At 44.6% G+C, this 18316-nt stretch overlaps 1 long non-coding RNA gene across 1 annotated transcript; it reads right to left on the bottom strand.

The window, feature by feature from the left end:
* Positions 1–637: 637 nt before the first annotated feature.
* Positions 638–14421, bottom strand: LOC125425241. Its single transcript, XR_007243335.1, has 2 exons — positions 14305–14421; positions 638–709 (listed from the first exon to the last, which is right to left on the bottom strand). It is a non-coding gene; the product is annotated as an uncharacterized LOC125425241 (long non-coding RNA).
* Between the last annotated feature and the right edge of the window lie 3895 nt (positions 14422–18316).

Here is an 18316-nt window from a genome sequence, read left to right as displayed (position 1 = left end):
AAACTGTGTCAATAGAGGGTGACCCAGGACTGCAAGGTAGGTGGTCCTATGGTGCCTCGGTTTTCGTCAGTTTCGGTTTTCGACGGCTCCTGCTGAACGGATTACCAACGAAAACCAAGGTTCCACTGTATTCCCATCAGGTATGCCAGGAGCCTACTAATTGCGCCTAGCAGAAGCTCATGCTACTCATGACTCTCTCATGACCATGACTTATGGTCACCATATTGTATGAACAGGGGCAATATGCCTGTCTTCCTTGTGCATGCAGCTTCAGTACACATGAACTGGTCAGGGTCACTTGTACGAAACCTGTCTCTACAAGGCAAACATGTGTATTGCCCTATGCATATTCCATGCCAACTTTGAGACCCAGGTGGATCATGGGTAGCATATGTTTCCATTACTGGCACACGACAGGCTTTTGATACACATGTTTGTAACATCGTAAAAGGACTATATCTCATTATTACCCACCAGCCCAGCAACTTCTTTATATCCTCTAAGTCACATGAGGTCTTGAAGATCCCCACCTGACGATTTAAGAGCTTCCTCTTCTCAGCAGCATTTTGGCTCTACAGTTGTATGACTTTGCAGTCTACTGAGCTGAATGGAAAGCCAATAACAGTGGATTTTTTTCACAAGCGCTTGCAGCTTAAATTCTTACTTATCCCGTTTTCAGCATACCCTCGGTGTTCACTTTAAAATGATCCTGGCAAAAAGAGGAAATGGTCATTGTTATGAAATATATCCGCAGCGCAGATTTTAGTTTGCATCAGACATTCCTGTTTAAACTGGCTGGGGGCAAGTGCTTTGATGCCTTACCTTGAAGCCTTATTCATTCATTCATTCATTCATTCATTCATTCATTCATTCATTCATTCATTCATTCATTCATTCATTCATTCATTCATTCATTCATTCATTCATTCATTCATTCATTCATTCATTCGATTGATTGCTAACCTGCTCTCCCCTGTTACACCAGGCTCAGAGCAGCTAAAATTATCATAATCAGTTCTGTTAAAACCAACATTAACAGGAAAACCTGGCACCTCAAAATAGTATCACATGAAGGAAGAACAAACTAGAATTATAGGACCCTCCCTGTACATCTTCCCATTACTGACACCTATGATCATTGTCTTGTTCCCCAAGCAAACTAAATTCAGGTACCTTGCACTTGGCCAGAATAGTGTAAGACCCTCAGACAAATAAACAACAGTTCAAAAAAGGTTTAAAAGGACTCTGACTCCTCCCACGAAGTCTAACTGAATAAAGAATACTTGTGATGCTGGAAACAATTGGAGATGGGTTGAAGAACTTGCAGACACCAGCTTTTCCTTAACTGCTTCTAAGGAAGTCTGCGCTGCTTGCTTCTTCTGAGTTCTCCCGGTGTCCACTAACTGGACTCTGTTTGCTTGCAGTTCTGTTGGAACTTTCTAACTCTGAGTTCTATGGATCTCTAACACCTTAAAAGTCTGAGATATATCTGTCTCCAGCCTTCCCCAGACACCTGAACTAAAACAGGCTGTAAAACAGGAACTGCTAACTAGTAAGAATGCTATAGTGCTTTTGCCTATAGAGGGCTTCTTAAAGGGACAGGGTCTAACTAAGGTTCCCTTCCACATAATACTGTACATAAAGCAACTAAATCCATTCTAGCTGAGGCTTAAGTAAGGAAAATAGTGAGGGTGTCATTAGGGGCATGACAATAGTTCATACTGAATTCAACCTTCTGCCCAAGTCTATAGTCCTATGATTAAGAAGTTTTCTCTCATAATAATTAGATGGTATCATGATCCCAGCAACATGCAGAGGTTTCCCACAAACTTCTGCCTAGTACCCATGTCCATTTCTTAAAACCAAAAGGATCCAAACAACTTGGTATGTTACTACCATCAGCCTATTTTGGATACCAGGACTACTTAAAATATTATTCTAAAAAGAAACCCCATATTATAATCCGGACTGGTGCACAAAGCAGGCAGTGGCTTTCCAAGTCCAAGGCACAACAAATCATTTCAAAGTAAAATCAAATTTATTTGAAAGCAAAGAAGAGCTTCCATGGTATTTAAATAGAAAAGGAAGACAGCTCTAAGCCTGGTAATAAGTATGAAATGAAGAAATATGTAGCATTGCTTAGGCAGTGGTGTAATATGACCATTTAAATAAATTAACGTCATGGCTTCCTCTCTTGGTTTTAAGAGTTCACTCATTTGGAATCGGTAGAAAGGCCTTAATAATTGAGCAGAAGGGCTGAGAACTATAAAAGAACAGACAACTGGTCAGTTTCCATGCCGCCTCTTCAAACCATGCAGTTTCTACATCCTCAAAGTATTTATGGAGCTTGCTTATGGTACATCCAGATAGACCAAGGGTTTGGCTCGGCAGAAGGCAGCTTCATGCACCGCTTCCTCTTCCGGATGCTTTTTAGCATGAATGCAGAAAAGGCTTTCGATAAAATGGCGCAAACAGTACGCAATTACAGCACAGAGCAGCAGGAACACTGAAATTCTGCTCCAGAAATTGCAACATCGGTACTTCAGTGATTGTAATGCAGATGTGAAACAAGGCACACAAAGGAGGAGTTTGAAAGTCCATCTTTCAGCACTCTGAGAAAGCTCACTACAATGAAGGAGCAGAGTAGGCACTAATTCATGAGAGGGAAAACAGAGGGAAAACAGACCGCTGCCATGTAAGAGCTCTCCAGTACCTTTAATAAAAATACATCACATTGTACAGTTCAGCCATTTCATTTCAGTATTTCTTTGGGCGCGCTTGTTTCTGTGTAGGAGATATTGTCTTGTTTCATGACTCACGGATTGGATTTTTTACAGAGGGGGTTGTTTTGAAGTATTTTGTCACCTCCAACATGGTACCCCTGTACCTTTCCAGGCCAGTGTTCAGTAGGCTCAGCCAGAGGTAGAACTGGGGTACAGATACATGGGCAGATGTTGTTGGTGATGGCATGATGTTACTTCCAGGGGGAACTGGAAGTCATGTCATGCCTGTCTAAGAATCACCACACACTCTATGATAAAACCATACAGTTTCTGGCAATTCCTAGAGAGGACAAGCCACTTTTGTCTCTTCCGCCACCCCCAAGAAGTGATGTCACTCCATCTCCTGGCTGTGTTCTTAAAAGTTATTTTTTTCTCCCAGCTTTAGTGCCCAGGCAAAGATATTCTCTCTCTCTTTCACTCTTTCTTTCTGTGTTTGAAACGGGAATAAATCTGAGCTACTTCATAAGTCTGTTGTAAGGATTGCAGCACAATTATGTCTTTGAAGCGCTTGGCGCTCTTCTAGGACTGCATAATTGCAAAATGTAATGATGTTTATATGGGGTTTGAAGTTGCACAACACTGGCAGAGGTGTGGAGGGTGCCCCCACGAGGAGAGTGGAAGAGGTGGCATTTTAAAGTAGAAGCCAGAGGGATAAAAGTTTAGGTCTGCGTGGAAGGGCTTCAAAGAAAAGATTCACTTTGGAGAGGAAAGGAGTCCCTCGCTGCCCCTAAAGTTTTCATAAATGTCTGTTTACAGGAAACAGCCGAACGGAGCAAACTGGCTGAGTGCTCCACAGGGCTCTTAAATGCTAAGAAATTGGACGTTAATAAGATGGAAGGGAATTTGTCATCTCCAAACGTGGTGGTGGAGGGGGGGAGAAGAACGGGTTTTAGAAAACCGAGACTGTGGGAGGATAAGTTTTGTCTGACTGTGGGGAAATGCCACAGGGCTTAGTGGGGACAATACAGAGTTCTGAACTCCCGGCTTGGTCAAACCTTAGTAGACCTGGATAGCCTTCTTTCTGTCCAGGTATACTCCAGGGAAAATCGGTCAAGACCTGCTTTCCAAGGCAGCCTTCTAGCTGATGCTTGCTTTCTGCTTCCTCTGCACCTGGCCCGTTTCCTCCCCAGCCGTCTCCCTCATGACTGCCACACCACATGCAACTTAGCAATGTTTCTCCACCACCTGGAAACAGGGCAGGCGGCCCTCTGTGCTCCGTGTGATGCTGTGCGTCTTGGTGACCGGGAGTCATCTCTCAGCCTATTTCCTCTCTGCATTTTTCCACACCAGTACTTCCTTACTCAGAGGGCGCCCCAAGCCGAGCACGCCCATACACTGTCCATAGGCGGCTCAATCCACTTATGAAACTAATGAGAAAACATTCCCACAGATAAAAGCTGAGATAGCCCCGCTCTGGTCTAATTCTTCCCACAGTCTGCATACACCCAAATTGAGCTGGCTCCCCCGGAGACTTGGTTACAGCGAATTAAGACCAAAAAAAGGGGGCTTTAAAAACCATCCAAATCCGATCTGTTTCCAGCCCACACTTGTATTAAAAAGGTGGGAGGAGAACGAGAAAGGAAAGGGAAACGATGCTCCGGATTCCTGGCGCACATATCCCACACATATTCGGCAGTGAGGAATTGAAGGTTTAGCAGGCTATTTGCGAGAGCCAAAGCATTAAGTAATTTCTCTGGGGAAGGATAAAAACTGAATTCTAAATACAAAGATCTGGCCAAAAAAAGTGTGAGGAATGAGTGGGTCAGAGGATAGAAAGGGGATTGATAGGGAGGGGCAGAGTTGGGTGAATGTAGCGCCAGGGGAGGGGAAACAACAGCTAGTAGGAAAAGGGAAGCAGGCAGCCCCTGTGAAGAACTACGAACCCCCTCAGCAAACTGTCCTGACAGGAATTTGATTGCAATAACTGAACTTTTCTTACTGTGATTTTTCTCCCCTGCTTTCCAGTTGAATGATGTTGGAGTCAGAACAGTATTTATGTATGAGCTCAGCAAGTTACAGTTTGGGACTTCAAATTATGAAGGGCCGCTAAAGATTCTAAAAAATCCCGGCTGGGGGCAGCAGTGGCGTAGGAGGTTACGAGCTCGTGTATCTAATCTGGAGGAACTGGGTTTGATTCCCAGCTCTGCCGCCTGAGCTGTGGAGGCTTATCTGGGGACTTCAGATTAGCCTGTACACTCCCACACACGCCAGCTGGGTGACCTTGGGCTAGTCACAGCTTCTCGGAGCTGTCTCAGCCCCACCTACCTCACAGGGTGTTTGTTGTGAGGGGGGAAGGGCAGGGAGATTGTCAGCCCCTTTGAGTCTCTTGCAGGAGAGAAAGGGGGGATATAAATCCAAACTCTTCTTCTTCTCTTCTTCAAACCTGATGCAGTCAAGGAGCTTCAGTTTATCTTAATCTGCCCTTGGGTTGGAGTTTCGATAAAATGAGAGTCAAGATGCAGAATTTGGTGCTTGGAGCTTGAACATCACTAGCCATCCTGGTTTTGTTTTTGTCAACAACAACAAAATTAGAAATATTAAAGCACTGTCAAATTTCCAACTGAGTCAAAAAATTTGTTAGCTCCGTTCAGCACTGCATCTCTCACAAGTTGCAAACAAGCTCATTTTGCAGTGTAAACAGTTTTGTCTTTGGCAATGTCCACACTTATAGGTGGGAAGAAAAATTCACTACCAAGTACGGCTCTCACCTTTGTACGTCACACAAAGGTGTCAACTGGAAATGGATCCAAATAGTTATCAGATGTTACTGCTCTGCAGGGGCAGAGCGAGGGGGAACTGCACCCAGCGCATGCATATATGCCCCTGCCACAGTGCCGCTTGCCCCTGCCCTGCCCCAGAACAGCCCCGGAACGCCCTCACCATGCCCCCATACTGGGGCGCGCCCAGGGCATCGTGCCTCCCTGTCCCGTGGGTGCTACGCCACTGCTGCTCTGGATATTCAAAGCATTCAAAGAGGCTGATTGAACCCCTTTATCAAATGTTTTACAGAACCCCAGCTTGAGCCGCTTGATTGAGCACACAAAGCATGTTTTGCGTGAGAAGAATATGGCCAGAAATTCCAGGCACGGATTTTAAACGTAAAAGAAAAATGTGCAAGCATTTGTTATAACAGGAAACCAGAATTTACCTTAAACTACGCTTTCATGCTCAGTTTAGATTTGAGACCTGACTTGAGTCAGGACAAGATGTTGCCATTACATTCATTTATTTAAGGAAGTCTGTATCGCCTTTAGACAAAATATTGTCGTTATAACTGAAATACATGAGAAAAAGGAACATTCAGCACAGTAGGGAAAAGTAAATATTGAATACACATTTTAAAATTAAAATTCAAATAGCCAGGGAATCACTGGATATTTAACCAGGCACCAGATTGATGGCAGTAGCTCGAATTTTTAGCACAGCCAAGAAGTATTTGGCAACTACGGTGTTAATATTTGTCTTATTAATTTTGCCATTTTTTAAAAAAAACATTTCTGCATTCTACCTTTATGGCTTATATAATCAAATGATCTGCCATCTGCAACCCATCCTGGGAGGCAATGCCGGGGGGGGGGGAGTTGACTAAAATCAGCTCCACCCCTGGCCACACCTCCGAAACACCCTGCCATGTCAGGCAGTTGTGGCGGCTGTCCACCAGTGGTCTTGCCTCTCTGCTGGGATAAGAGTTCCAGGGAGGGCATTTCCACCAGATTCTCTCCGGAATCCTCCATTCAATCCTCCAGTTGAATCTAAACATTGTATGAAAGCAAATCACACAATGTGCCTGGTTCCATGGACCCCCAGGCTCAGTGAGGCCCCCTCCCAGCAGTCTTACTTGGAAGAAGAAGAAGAAGAAGAAGAAGAAGAAGAAGAAGAAGAAGAAGAAGAAGAAGAAGAAGAAGAAGAAGAAGAAGAAGAAGAGGAGGAGGAGGAGTTTGGATTTATATCCCCCTTTCTCTCCTGCAGGAGACTCAAAGGGGCTTACAATCTCCTTGCCCTTCCCCCCTCACAACAAACACCCTGGGAGGTAGGTGGGGCTGAGAGAGCTCCGAGAAGCTGTGACTAGCCCAAGGTCACCCAGCTGGCGTGTGTTGGAGTGTACAGGCTAATCTGAATTCCCCAGATAAGCCTCCACAGCTCAGGCGGCAGAGCTGGGAATCAAACCCGGTTCCTCCAGATTAGATACATGAAGACCCCTGCTCCCATAGTTTTGCATAGTGTATAAGGAAAAAGTGTATTACAAAGCAATAAAGCCCAGGACTGATTCTCTTGAATCACATCTGGTTTCTTGCAAGGGCATTCTGCCTTTCTCTTGTTGTTTCGGTTCCATTGGTGGGGGGCGGGGAGTTCTCTTCTCTGTTTTTGGGTATAGCTTCAGAATCCTCCCATTATGAAATCTAAACATGCACAGCCACTAGCATGCAGGGGAGAGTAAAAATGTTGCTCTTGAATTTGATTGGGAGATGACCGTGGGGCTGAAAGGCTTGGCCGGATGATGGATGGGTTCATACGGGGCGACCTTCACGTTAGCAACATGGATCTGGTTGCCAGGTAAACAAAGGCAGATGGATTTTCAGCCGCGACAGACGGCAGAAGTATTTCTGAGGCACATCAACCACGAGGACTGCATGAAAACGGCTTGGCGCAGAGTGGAAAGTATTAGATTTGGGTGGCAGATAATTAACTGACATCCGCCCAGGTTTTTTAAAAGGGAAATTCTGCAGCCAATAGCCAGCATTTACATCACCTTTGTTTTTACAAAATGGTGAAGGAAGGAAACCAAATGCCATTTTAATTATGCAAGACAGGGAAGATAAAATCCACAGGACTCTCTTTTTCCCTTTATGGGTATTGTTGTGGACTGTAGGATTGCCACTTCCAGGTTGGGAAATTCCTGGAACTTTGGGGGTGGAGTCGTGGGGAAGGCGGGGTTTGGGGAGGGGAGGAATATCAGTGCTGCATAATGCCACAGACTCCACCCTCTGGAGTTCACTTGAAATTCTGTGAGATCTGTAGGCCCCATCTGTAGGTTCACATCCTGACTGGTCTTTAAGAATTCTATTGGCTGAGTTGCTGTGATGTCATGGGAGATTCACTCAAGTTCTTAGGCCTTAGGGGAATAGGTTACAATGCAGGTTCATAAGGGAACAGTCAATTTGGATACAGGGGGAAAAACCATGTGGAATTGTGGGTCAGGCAGACAAGTTGCCTGTTGTTCACAGCAGGACTTCTGAACAGGTGGGCAGGCCTGGCCTGGGAGGCGTATGGGGGAAAAGGTGCAAGATGTCAGAAAACGAGACGAGCATGTCAAGAAGGCTGAAGAATTAAAACATAGCAGGACAAGAACTGCCAGTAGTGGGTTTTTTTTCCAGAATAAAAGCTTGCAGTATGTCTTATACAGGACAGTATCTTCCACAGGCTGTACTGGACTTGAGTATTATGAAGAGGAGCAGAGCCTACTAGAAAAATTTGGCCTTAGGTGAACTCTGCCCTCTAAGCCCCTTTCCCCTACCAAGAAGCTCCTTCACCTTGCTTACCAGCTATGGTTTGAATCTATACAATGCTTGCCTTTATTCCATTGTTTCTTTCAGCAATTTAGAAGAAGAGTTTGAGTTTATACCCTGCCTTTCTCTTTTATAAGACGACTCAAGGCGGCTTACAAACTCCTTTCTCTTCCTCTCCCCACAACATACACCCTGTGAGGTAGGTGGGGCTGAGAGAGTTCTCAGAGAACTGTGTCTGGCCCGAGGTCGCCCAGCAAGCTTCATGCGGAGGAGCAGGAAAACAAACCTAGTTCACCAGATAAGAGTCTACCGTTCATGTGGAGCAGTGGGGAATCAAATCCGGTTCTCTGAACCATAGTCTACACTCTTGACCACTACACCATAATAAAAAATATACAGGAGACATCAGACATTTAGAGCACAATAGCTAATTAATTAAAATCAAACCAGAACCCCACCCCCCAAAAGAAAATTTACATTTAAAAATTCCAAATTTGGATGAACAAGGAAATAATTGTACAGATAATTCATTCCTGGGGAAATGTTCTCTGTATAATTAATTTTAGGATGCCTCGAACAGCAAGCAAATTTTATGCCGTCAGAGTTAGGGTATCTGTATGTTGCTGGGGGTGGGGGTAGGGGGTCGTAGGATTGATCAGGAATCCATGAATTGTTCCTATTCTAAAATTTCCTTATCTTCCTTTGTCGTCTGCTCCCCTGTCGGACACCACCTATCATTATTCTATCTCTTATAGTTAGTTTTCATTGTTTTTATCGCTGCTTTTATAGGTTTTAGCTATTTTATGATTGTTTTATGACTATATTATGATTGTCTGTTGTTCACCGCCCGGAGCCCTCCGGGGATATGGCGGTATAAAAATCTAAAGAATAAATAAATAATTAATAAGCACCATTTTGGAACACACCCTCCACCCTGTTGCACCTGTTCAATTTGCTCTATCTTTTCTTTGCCGTCAATGTGATTTTAACTGCTCGGACTGTTCCCAAATGCACTTGACTGGGTGTGACGACCTGCATTTAAAGTGGAAAGTGAACCAAAAACGACGGGATGAGAGGAAATGGAAAGCCTCAGATAGGTTAGACATCTGAGTTCCCTGACAGAGACTGGAGTGATGCCGAAACGGAGCCTATATCCTCATGGTCCGACTTTATCTGGTACAATAAAATTCTCACCTTCACATAAGCTGATTGAGGCAGAACCCTAAATCAGGACCACATTGGGAATAACATGGGGGCAGCTGTTAGACGTAGAGCACAAAGCGAAAAATCATAATTTCAGATTTTATTGCCTTGTCAGCCTTCATTCAGTGAGTTTCCTTCAAGCCACAGACTTCTTTCAACAGCTGAAGCCTCCAGCTGGGAAACATAAATGCTTAGCTCTTCTTTCTTTTCTTGTCCCGCCGCAATTCTTCAACTCTTCAGACTTGTACACATAAAATCCAGGGTTTATGCTAATGTTCTCATATGAATGGGGGTATTCCAGACATTTGCTGCATACATCTATATCCCTTCCAAGATTGCTGCACACCGGAATCGATACGGTATTAAAAGAGTGGCCGTGAATCACCACGGCCACAGTTGCTGCCCGGGAAGGGTAGGAGGAAGCCCTGAGCATCTGCCCTAGTAAGGGTTACTAGCGCACCAAGCCATGAAGCTGGCTGTGTTTAACTGTCACCCTTAGAATGTTCGTGCAGCCTGTCTGTGGCCTGAGGGGTTGGTATGCCCTTAGAATGTTCACTCAGATGGCCAGAGATGAGCATTGAAAACAGTAAATAGGTAATACTGTTAGGTAATACGAGTGGAAGTGAAACACATACACACTTTGCCGTGTGAGATGTTAGCTGGGGTTCCCCCCCTCACACGCAGGTAACTTTCACTCTCTGTGCCTCACCCACTACTACCATACAACACACATACTCTCATACACATCCAGCTCATCCTCACACACCTCACTCTGCCCTCCCTCACATCCAACCACCACTTACCCACTTCCTCACCCATATTCGCCACAGCTCTCTTTAATTAAAAGCGAGCTGGAGTTTGCCTTTTTCTTCTAAGACAATCCGTGGGGTGGGGGCGAACCAACACTATTGCCTCCGCTTCTAACATGCTTTGTACGTGGCCCTTTATGAACCCAGGGAGCTGGCCTCGATCTGAGTGCCTCACCACCCTGCCTCTGCTGCCTGACTGGGATAGCCTGCTTGCCCCAGTTCTGCCTTACCCAAGCCAGGACGGGGTGTGTCAACCAGCCTCATTACAGCGGGATTCACACTCTGGACAGTTCCGTTGTGGAATGGAGAGGATTACCTTATACTAAAAAAACAAGACACCACCATATAACAATGTGAATTGAAAAGGGAAAGAGGGATTCCATTTGACCACCCCAAAAGGCTATGCTGCGGATCATTGGACCTGCATGGACATCTGTGTGGGTTGCGGACTGTGATGAGAAGGTCAGTTGCCACAGCAACACGTGGCCAGGCCCTGCTACTGTAATATAAGGGTCCAGATACAAGCTGGGTAGATGATATCATCTTTGTCAATTTCATCCCAAATGAGCAATGTCACATTAAGGTGAACATACAATGTGTCAACAGTTAGAAGCAAATGAAATTGACACTGGAAGTTGCTTTTGTAGGAGGAAATTGACAAGAGAGTGAAATAATTTAATTTTGAGATTCAGGGCAGTTCTGAGCCTGCAGATGAAAATATAAGATAAAAGATTAGAATTGTCCTGCCAGACTTCCTGGGGTTCGCAGAGAAAGATATAGAGAATGAAGTTGATAAAAGTCTACAGAATAAATTCCAATATGCTGCAAAAAGGAAAACTTGAAGAAATATATTGGTACAATTTGTAAGGAAGAGGATGAAAGATAACCTTATAACCGCATTTTGATGCAAGATTGAAAATTGATAATGTGGACAGAATCATTCTGAAAATAATACCTATCAGAATCCTGCACAAAAGAAAAGAATATGCCTTTTTAACTGAAAAGTTGAAACAGAAGATTATGTTTCATCTTAGGCTCCTTCCGCACATGCAGAATAATGTGTTGGAATTTCCAGCCTTGCTTGCATGCAGCAACAGCAAAGCAGCAGGAAATTCTGGGAAGCTGCACAAACATTCTAAAGGTGACAGTTAAAATCCGTTGGTGATGTTCTGTTCCCTCACACACACTCTCCAAGACTCCCTGACTGACAAAGAGAAAGATGTTTCTCTGTGCTCTGTATTCTGCTTAAACCAAACCATGTATAAATGTGCTCTGACTAAAAGATATTGTAACACAACCAAACTGTAACAAACCATGAGCAGTGCATGTAACTATTATATGTGATACAGTGTATATAATGTATATGTTTTCTCTCTCAGGCTCATTCCGCACATGCAGAATAATGCACTTTCAAACTGTTTTCAATGCTCTTTGAAGCTGTGCGGAATGGCAAAATCCACTTGAAAACAGTTGTGAAAGTGGTTTGAAAATGCATTATTTTGCATGTGTGGAAGGGGCCTCAGTTTAAGTAAAGTTCTGCTTATGTTTATGAACTTCTGAGGTAAAACGGTTGGTCTTTTGAGAGAGAAACTTTTCTAATTTGGTGTGCCGCGCAATCCACATTTCCGCTCAATCCTTTGCTTGACAGGATTATATATACTAAATATACCCGTTGCCCTTCATAATGCACATTCAATCCACTTTCACAATTGTTTGCCAGTAGATTTTGCTATTCTTCACAGTAAAATCCAGCTGCAAAGTGTATTGAAAATGCACTTAAAGTGCATTATTCTGCATGTGCAGGAGGGGCCTTACTATGACGTACCTCTGAAGATCCCAGCCATAGATGCAGGTGAAACATTGGGGACAAAAACTACCAAACCACAGCCACACAGCCTGGAAAACCCGCAACACCCAGTTGATTTCAGCTGGGAAAGCATTTGACAAAACATTGGCTCTGCTATCATTTACGGTGGATTGATAATAGAGCTAAAAAAATTGGATACAAATACCCTCAACAATCCAGAAGATTTTAAAGACTGATAGATAAATGAAACCAGATGCTTTTCTTTCTGGTCTTATGGACAGACAGTTTGGAAAAAATTACAGAACTTTGTTTTGTTATGTATGTCAGCAGCAGCTAGAATATTATATGGCCAAAAATAGAAAATTTCATTGATACCTACAATAGAAGAATAGTTCGTGAAGATGCTGGAATTGATGGCGATAACTAAGCTTACTTCTTTGATTACAGAAAAGAACTTATCTAAATAAATTAATAATTGTGATAAGCCTGTGATAAACTTTTTGCATAAAACAGAAAAAAATAAACCAATTATTTGTTGATTTGAGGAACAGAAGAACAAGAAAACAGACATGAAAGAGAAAAGGGTGAATCTTGTTAGGAATAATAATGAAGAACTAATTTTAGAGTTGTAAGTAGAAGAAGTGAGAGCAAATGGTAAAATTTTAATTGTGTTTATATTTGATGCAGAGGAAGTTGGGAGCTCCCTTTTCCCCTTCTCTCCTAGGCCGTTTCCGCACGGAGGCGGAAGCGGCTGGGTCGGCGCATTTCACGCCAACCCGACAATCCGACGACGTCCATGTGGACGGTCCCAGAAAGAGCCGGGATGACGGTGCCGCAGAGCGCCGTCGCCCGGCCGACCCAGCATGTCCCCAGGCCTCCGGCATGTCGCCGAGGCCTGAGGACATGCCCCCGGCCCTGCGCGCCTGCTCCAGGGCAGGGGACGTGTCCCCAGGCCTCGGCGATGCGCCGGAGGCCCGGGGACAAGGTAAGTGCAGGGAGGGAGTGGGGGAGAGGCGCTTTGAAGCCACTGCCATTCGCACGGCAGCGGCTTCAAGCCAGTGTTCCCGGGAAAGTGCGCTTCCCAGCGCACTCCGGAGCGCTGGAAAACGCCGACTTAATGGTGGCTCTGGTCGGGCGGCAAGGCCAGGGTGGCGTGGCTGCAATGCAGCTTCATGCTCTAATGCGGAAATGGCGGCCTGGGGATGGCGTTTTTGCCGTCCCCAGGCCGCCATATTCCGCCCATGCGGAAACGGCCCTACAGTGTGGTTTTTGTTTTTGTCTGACTTTAAAAAGTTTTTAAAATTTATTCACTAAACACAGAACTCACGTTTCCTGGTGCCAGAGTGTTAGAATGATTATGGTAAAACAACAACAACAACATCTAGACCTGGCAAGACCCAGGTTGAAATTTCTGCTTTGATATGAATCCCAGCTTGTTAGGTGTTCTTGGCCAAGTCATTCTCTCTCTCAGCCTAGTCTACCTCCCAGCTAAAGCTGACAACCTCCTGAGGCATCTTGGGGATCTCCTGGAATTACAACAGATCTCCAGATTCCTCAAGCCAATTCCCATGGCAAAGCTGGCTGCTTTGGAAGGCAGACCCTAAAACATTATACCAGGGGCAGACCAGAGACAAATGGCACCTGGGGCAACACCCAGTGGTGGGATTCAAACATTTCAACAACAGGTTCCGATGGTGGTGGGATTCAAATAATGACTGTTAAAAAGTATTAAAATATATTTTAATATCACTTTTTAATTTTGTATTAAAATATTAATACTTAATAAAATATTTTAAGTATTAAAAAGTGATATTTTAAATTTTAACAACAGGTTCGACAGTACCTTCGGAACCCCCTGAATCCCACTTTTGGCAATACCTGCTCCGGGGCCCCCCGCCCCCTTACCTTAGCCAGCAGCAGTGGTCCCGGGCAGCTTGATGGGCTAGGCCGAGGGGCGTGCTGTGGGCTTGCACAAAACAGCCCGGAACTGCCACTACCAGCTGAGGTAAGTGGGGCACAGGGGGAGGGAGCGGTAGGAGGCACAGAGGCAATTTTGTGCCCCCACTGACTAAATGGCCAGTACGCCCCTGCATTATGCCTCAGTGAGGCTCTCCCCTCCCCAAACCCCGCTATCCTCAGGCTCTACCCACAAATCTCTAGGAATTTCCCAACCCAGACTTGGAAATCCTACTCACAGATTAGTTGTAAGGACAGTATGTAGGTGAGAGAAGCTACGTCTGCTGTCTTGAGCTCCTTTGAAGAAGGGTGAGGCACAAACATAATTGATGTATAGCTTGATGCTAAGAAGAAGGCCAAGACTCTGAAAATTCAGTTCTGATTCAGAGAACGAAGCCGCAGCAATGGTGACAGGACACAGCTGTTATTTAGAGGCCCTCCTGGCTATGCCTCTTTTAGTGTTTTTGTGTTCTATGACCTCGTTGTGTCGAACCAGTGGGGCAGGAACCAGTTCAACAAATAATGTTGAAAATCCCCCCTGTAGGATACGGGTAGGAGAAAGGAAGTACTAGTATTCCAATAATGCAGTAAAGTATCCAAGGTCAATCAGTCATACAGGAAGACTGTGTTAGAGATATAATTGAACTTCTAACGACCTTTGCTAACAACCAAGCTCTTTTTTTTTTGCCGGGTGGTGTAAAATAATCCATTAAGCAAAAGAGCGCTTTCCAGTTCTGGTAATGAGTGTTAGGTTTTGCGGGAACAGGGCTGAGTGAGAAAGCGGTGCAAAGGACAGGTCAAATTACACCAAGCCACTATGTCTCCTTCCTTCCTGTGGAACAAATGTTTTGTTCTTCTGCAGAAGAAGGTGAGAAGAACAAGGAACTCCTTCAGGCCAATATTCTTAGAAGCCCCTTAACCCTGAACTCTAAAAATGTGCTTCCTCTGATTTATCCTTTAAGCACCGTCAATTGAATTTTAGCAATCCCTCCCAAAGTGAGAGCGTGCCTTACAAAGTGGCATCTTTTAGCAACTGCTCAAAAGTTGGCTGTCCCTTCCCCCAATCCTCTGTACAACCTTCTTTGTTCGATAGCTCATGCAGTTGATGTAATATAGAGTATATTAGAAATGCAGTTTGTTGGTATACCAGAGGGGGCAACAGAGTACTCAGTCTGTGTGATGGCTGTTCAAAATGGCTGAATAAAGACATTGTTGTTATGCTACTGAAGACTTGTGGCTCACAGTTCTTTGTGAGAGACTGGATACGTAACAGTTTACATGAAAACTACACAAATGCCAACACAGAATACCCTACCTGTCTAATCAGAATATTTTCAACCATAGTGAAAAATTGGTTCTGGTGGGTTTTCTGGGTGGTCTGTTACACACTGTGTAACTTTCCTCTGTGATACACCTCTGAAGATGCCAGCCACAGATGCAGGCGAAACATTAGGAACAAGATCCACCAGATCCATACAGCCCGGAAAACCCACCAGAACCAGTTGAATCAAGCTGTGAAAGCCTTCGACAATACATAGTGAAAAATGTCTGGCCCAGCAGTTCAATGACTGGAAACAATTTGTCATATTCACAGATGAGTAATTGGTTATATTTTCACAAGGCAAACCATGTTGGTGATTAATGACTTACAGAAAGGAGCTCGGAATAAGCTTGGCACAAATAGAAAGAGGTGGTAGAGGAAGAGAAGGGGGTATGGTGGAGACAAGGGCTAGATGGGACCTCACTGAGACATTGGTAGGATGAATGGCATAGCAGCCCTCAGGGCTGGGCATGGAGAGAACGTTTTGTGCTATTTGTGGCAAAAGATTGCAGTTGCAGATGGTGCGGTCTATCGTGTTGCAAGGCCTTTGGTCATGGGGGAATTACAGCTTGGCATGAGGCTCTTCTTGTAGCTGTCAGTGTTTAGAAGGAGAACATACAACTCCCCAACTGAGAAATGTTCATGGAACTCTTAGATGGCAATATAAGCACACCAATTCTGTATCTGTTCCAGTATTCACTGCATCACTTTAGTTCAATATAGCATAGTGGGTATTTTCCACTATTGCTTTTTCAGATGTTTCAGAATGAATTTTGGCTTAAAAATTGATACCAGAACTTATGAAAAGCACTCGTTGGTGTATCCAGAAGACAGAAGTCATCTCATTGTTTAAGAATTATCAACTGAAGTGAACTCTGGTCTATTCCTCACGAGGGAAATATCCTGGGATTGGACTGGCACCATAAAGTACCAGTACCTTTTGATCCCAGTCTGCCCCTCCCCACCGCAGCTGAGGTCTCGAGTTGAAACTGGGATCAAGACGTCCACCTCCTTTCCATGAGCCCGAGATAAGCTTGGTTGCTTTTTTGTTGCTACTTCATGATTGGCTATTGCTTTGGGTGAGAACGTGAACGAGCGTTCCCTTTTTTGTTTTGTTTTTTTTCTGCAACAGCTAGGGTTGGAGATTCGGACAGTCCGAATCTGGGTTTGGACCGAATCTGCACTGATTTGGATGAATTCGGACCAGTAGGGCCCGCTTCAAGTTGTCCGAATCCCATCCGATCTGAATCCATGGGATTTGGATTAGCAGCCAAACCGTTCAATTCTATGGGACCCAAAAAGGATAGGGCCCATCTCCCACTGCCCCCATAAGCAAAGTTCCCCAAACCTGGATGGTGTCATCCAGAGAGTCTCCTGAAGATACTCTGAAAGTTCTGTATCTGTACCTTCAGAAATGTGCATCCCACAGCCCTCTACCAGAAATTCCCCATTGACATCAAGGCAGCTAAGTCACTGCAGAACAAAGAATCTTGGGCAAATTCCTGGGGGTGGCTGCTGAGGGCACATTTTTAGATGTATCAGCACCAAACTTTCAGGGTATCATCAGGAGACTGTCCCCCAAGTTTGGTGCAGTTTGGTTCATGGGGGCCAAAGTTATGGCCCCTCAAAGGATAGCCCCATTTCCTTAGCTCCCATTGGAAAGAATGGGGGATGGGGCACCCCTTTTGGGGGTCCATAACTTTGCCCCCCCCTGAACCAAACTGCATCAAACTTTGGGGGTATCATCACAACAGACATTTGATGATACCCTGAAATTTCAGTGCCAATATGTCTAAAAATGCATCCCCTGAAGGCCAAAACGTGAAAAACACCAAAAAAATAGAAACACATCTGAAATTCTCGGACATTCCCACAGATTCAGGGCAGTCCGAATCTGCAAGGTTCAGAATTCGGCCAATCTGAGCCCATTGATCTGAATCTGGTCCGAATCCGAATTGGAATGAATCTGGCTGGTATCGACCAACTCTAGTAACGACTTTGTAGCTACATCATCAAAAAGCATAGTCAAGAGGCATATTGAACATCAGTTTTTCCTTTGCATGGTCGTAGCTTCATAACCAAGAGGCTGGCAATCCTTGTTTCCCACTACCATGCCTCCATGGCTCAGCAGGAAGGAGGAGAAAAGCACCATAGAATTCATTTGAATGAGGCTTGATGGGCAGAGCATTTTGGAAATACTGTGATAAAGGTTTCTCATTGCTGGAACAGTTTTTCGTCCAATTCATTCTTTTTTCCCCATTTCTATTTAAATTTATTGCCACCCTCTATCAGAGTCTCATATGATTCAAACTCCTTATTTGGGGCACGTTCATTTAGGGAAGGAAATACAATTTATTTATTTATTTGCTATCAAGTTGCAGCCAACTTATGGCAACCCCATAGGGTTTTCAAGGCAAGAGATGTTCAGAGGTGGTTTGGCATTTCCTGCCTCAGAGTAGCACCCCCAGACTTCCACTGTGATCTCCCATCCAAATACCAACCAGGGCTGACCCTACTTAGCTTCTGAGATCTGATGAGATCAAGGCTGTCTGCGTTATCCAAGTCAGGGAAACTAGGAAATAGCTGATATAAAATGGCTGATAGGTGATCCCTGCCCCCAAAGTGATCCGGCTGACCTCTATGAGAGCCAGGGCCTTTACAGCCCTGGCCCCTACCTGGCGGAACAGGCTCCCAGGTGAGATCAGGGCCCTGCAGACATACAGCGTTTCCGCAGGACCTGTAAAAATGGACCTGTTCCGCTAGGCATTCGGCCAGCCGGGATAACATCAAAAACTTGCTTTATAATAAACATCTGGCCTCCTGTGGGTGCAAGGAAGAGGGAGGGGGGAACTTCTGATGCCATCTGAATTTATGTAATTTATGCAATTTATGGTTCCTTAATTAGTGGGGATTGATTGTTTTAAGCTGAT

Source organism: Sphaerodactylus townsendi, unplaced genomic scaffold (genome assembly GCF_021028975.2).
Source record: "Sphaerodactylus townsendi isolate TG3544 unplaced genomic scaffold, MPM_Stown_v2.3 scaffold_23, whole genome shotgun sequence".
NCBI classification, from domain to species: Eukaryota; Metazoa; Chordata; class Lepidosauria; order Squamata; family Sphaerodactylidae; genus Sphaerodactylus; species Sphaerodactylus townsendi.
The sequence above is the reverse complement of the archived record's forward strand: the minus strand, read 5'-3'. Positions and strand labels throughout refer to the sequence as shown.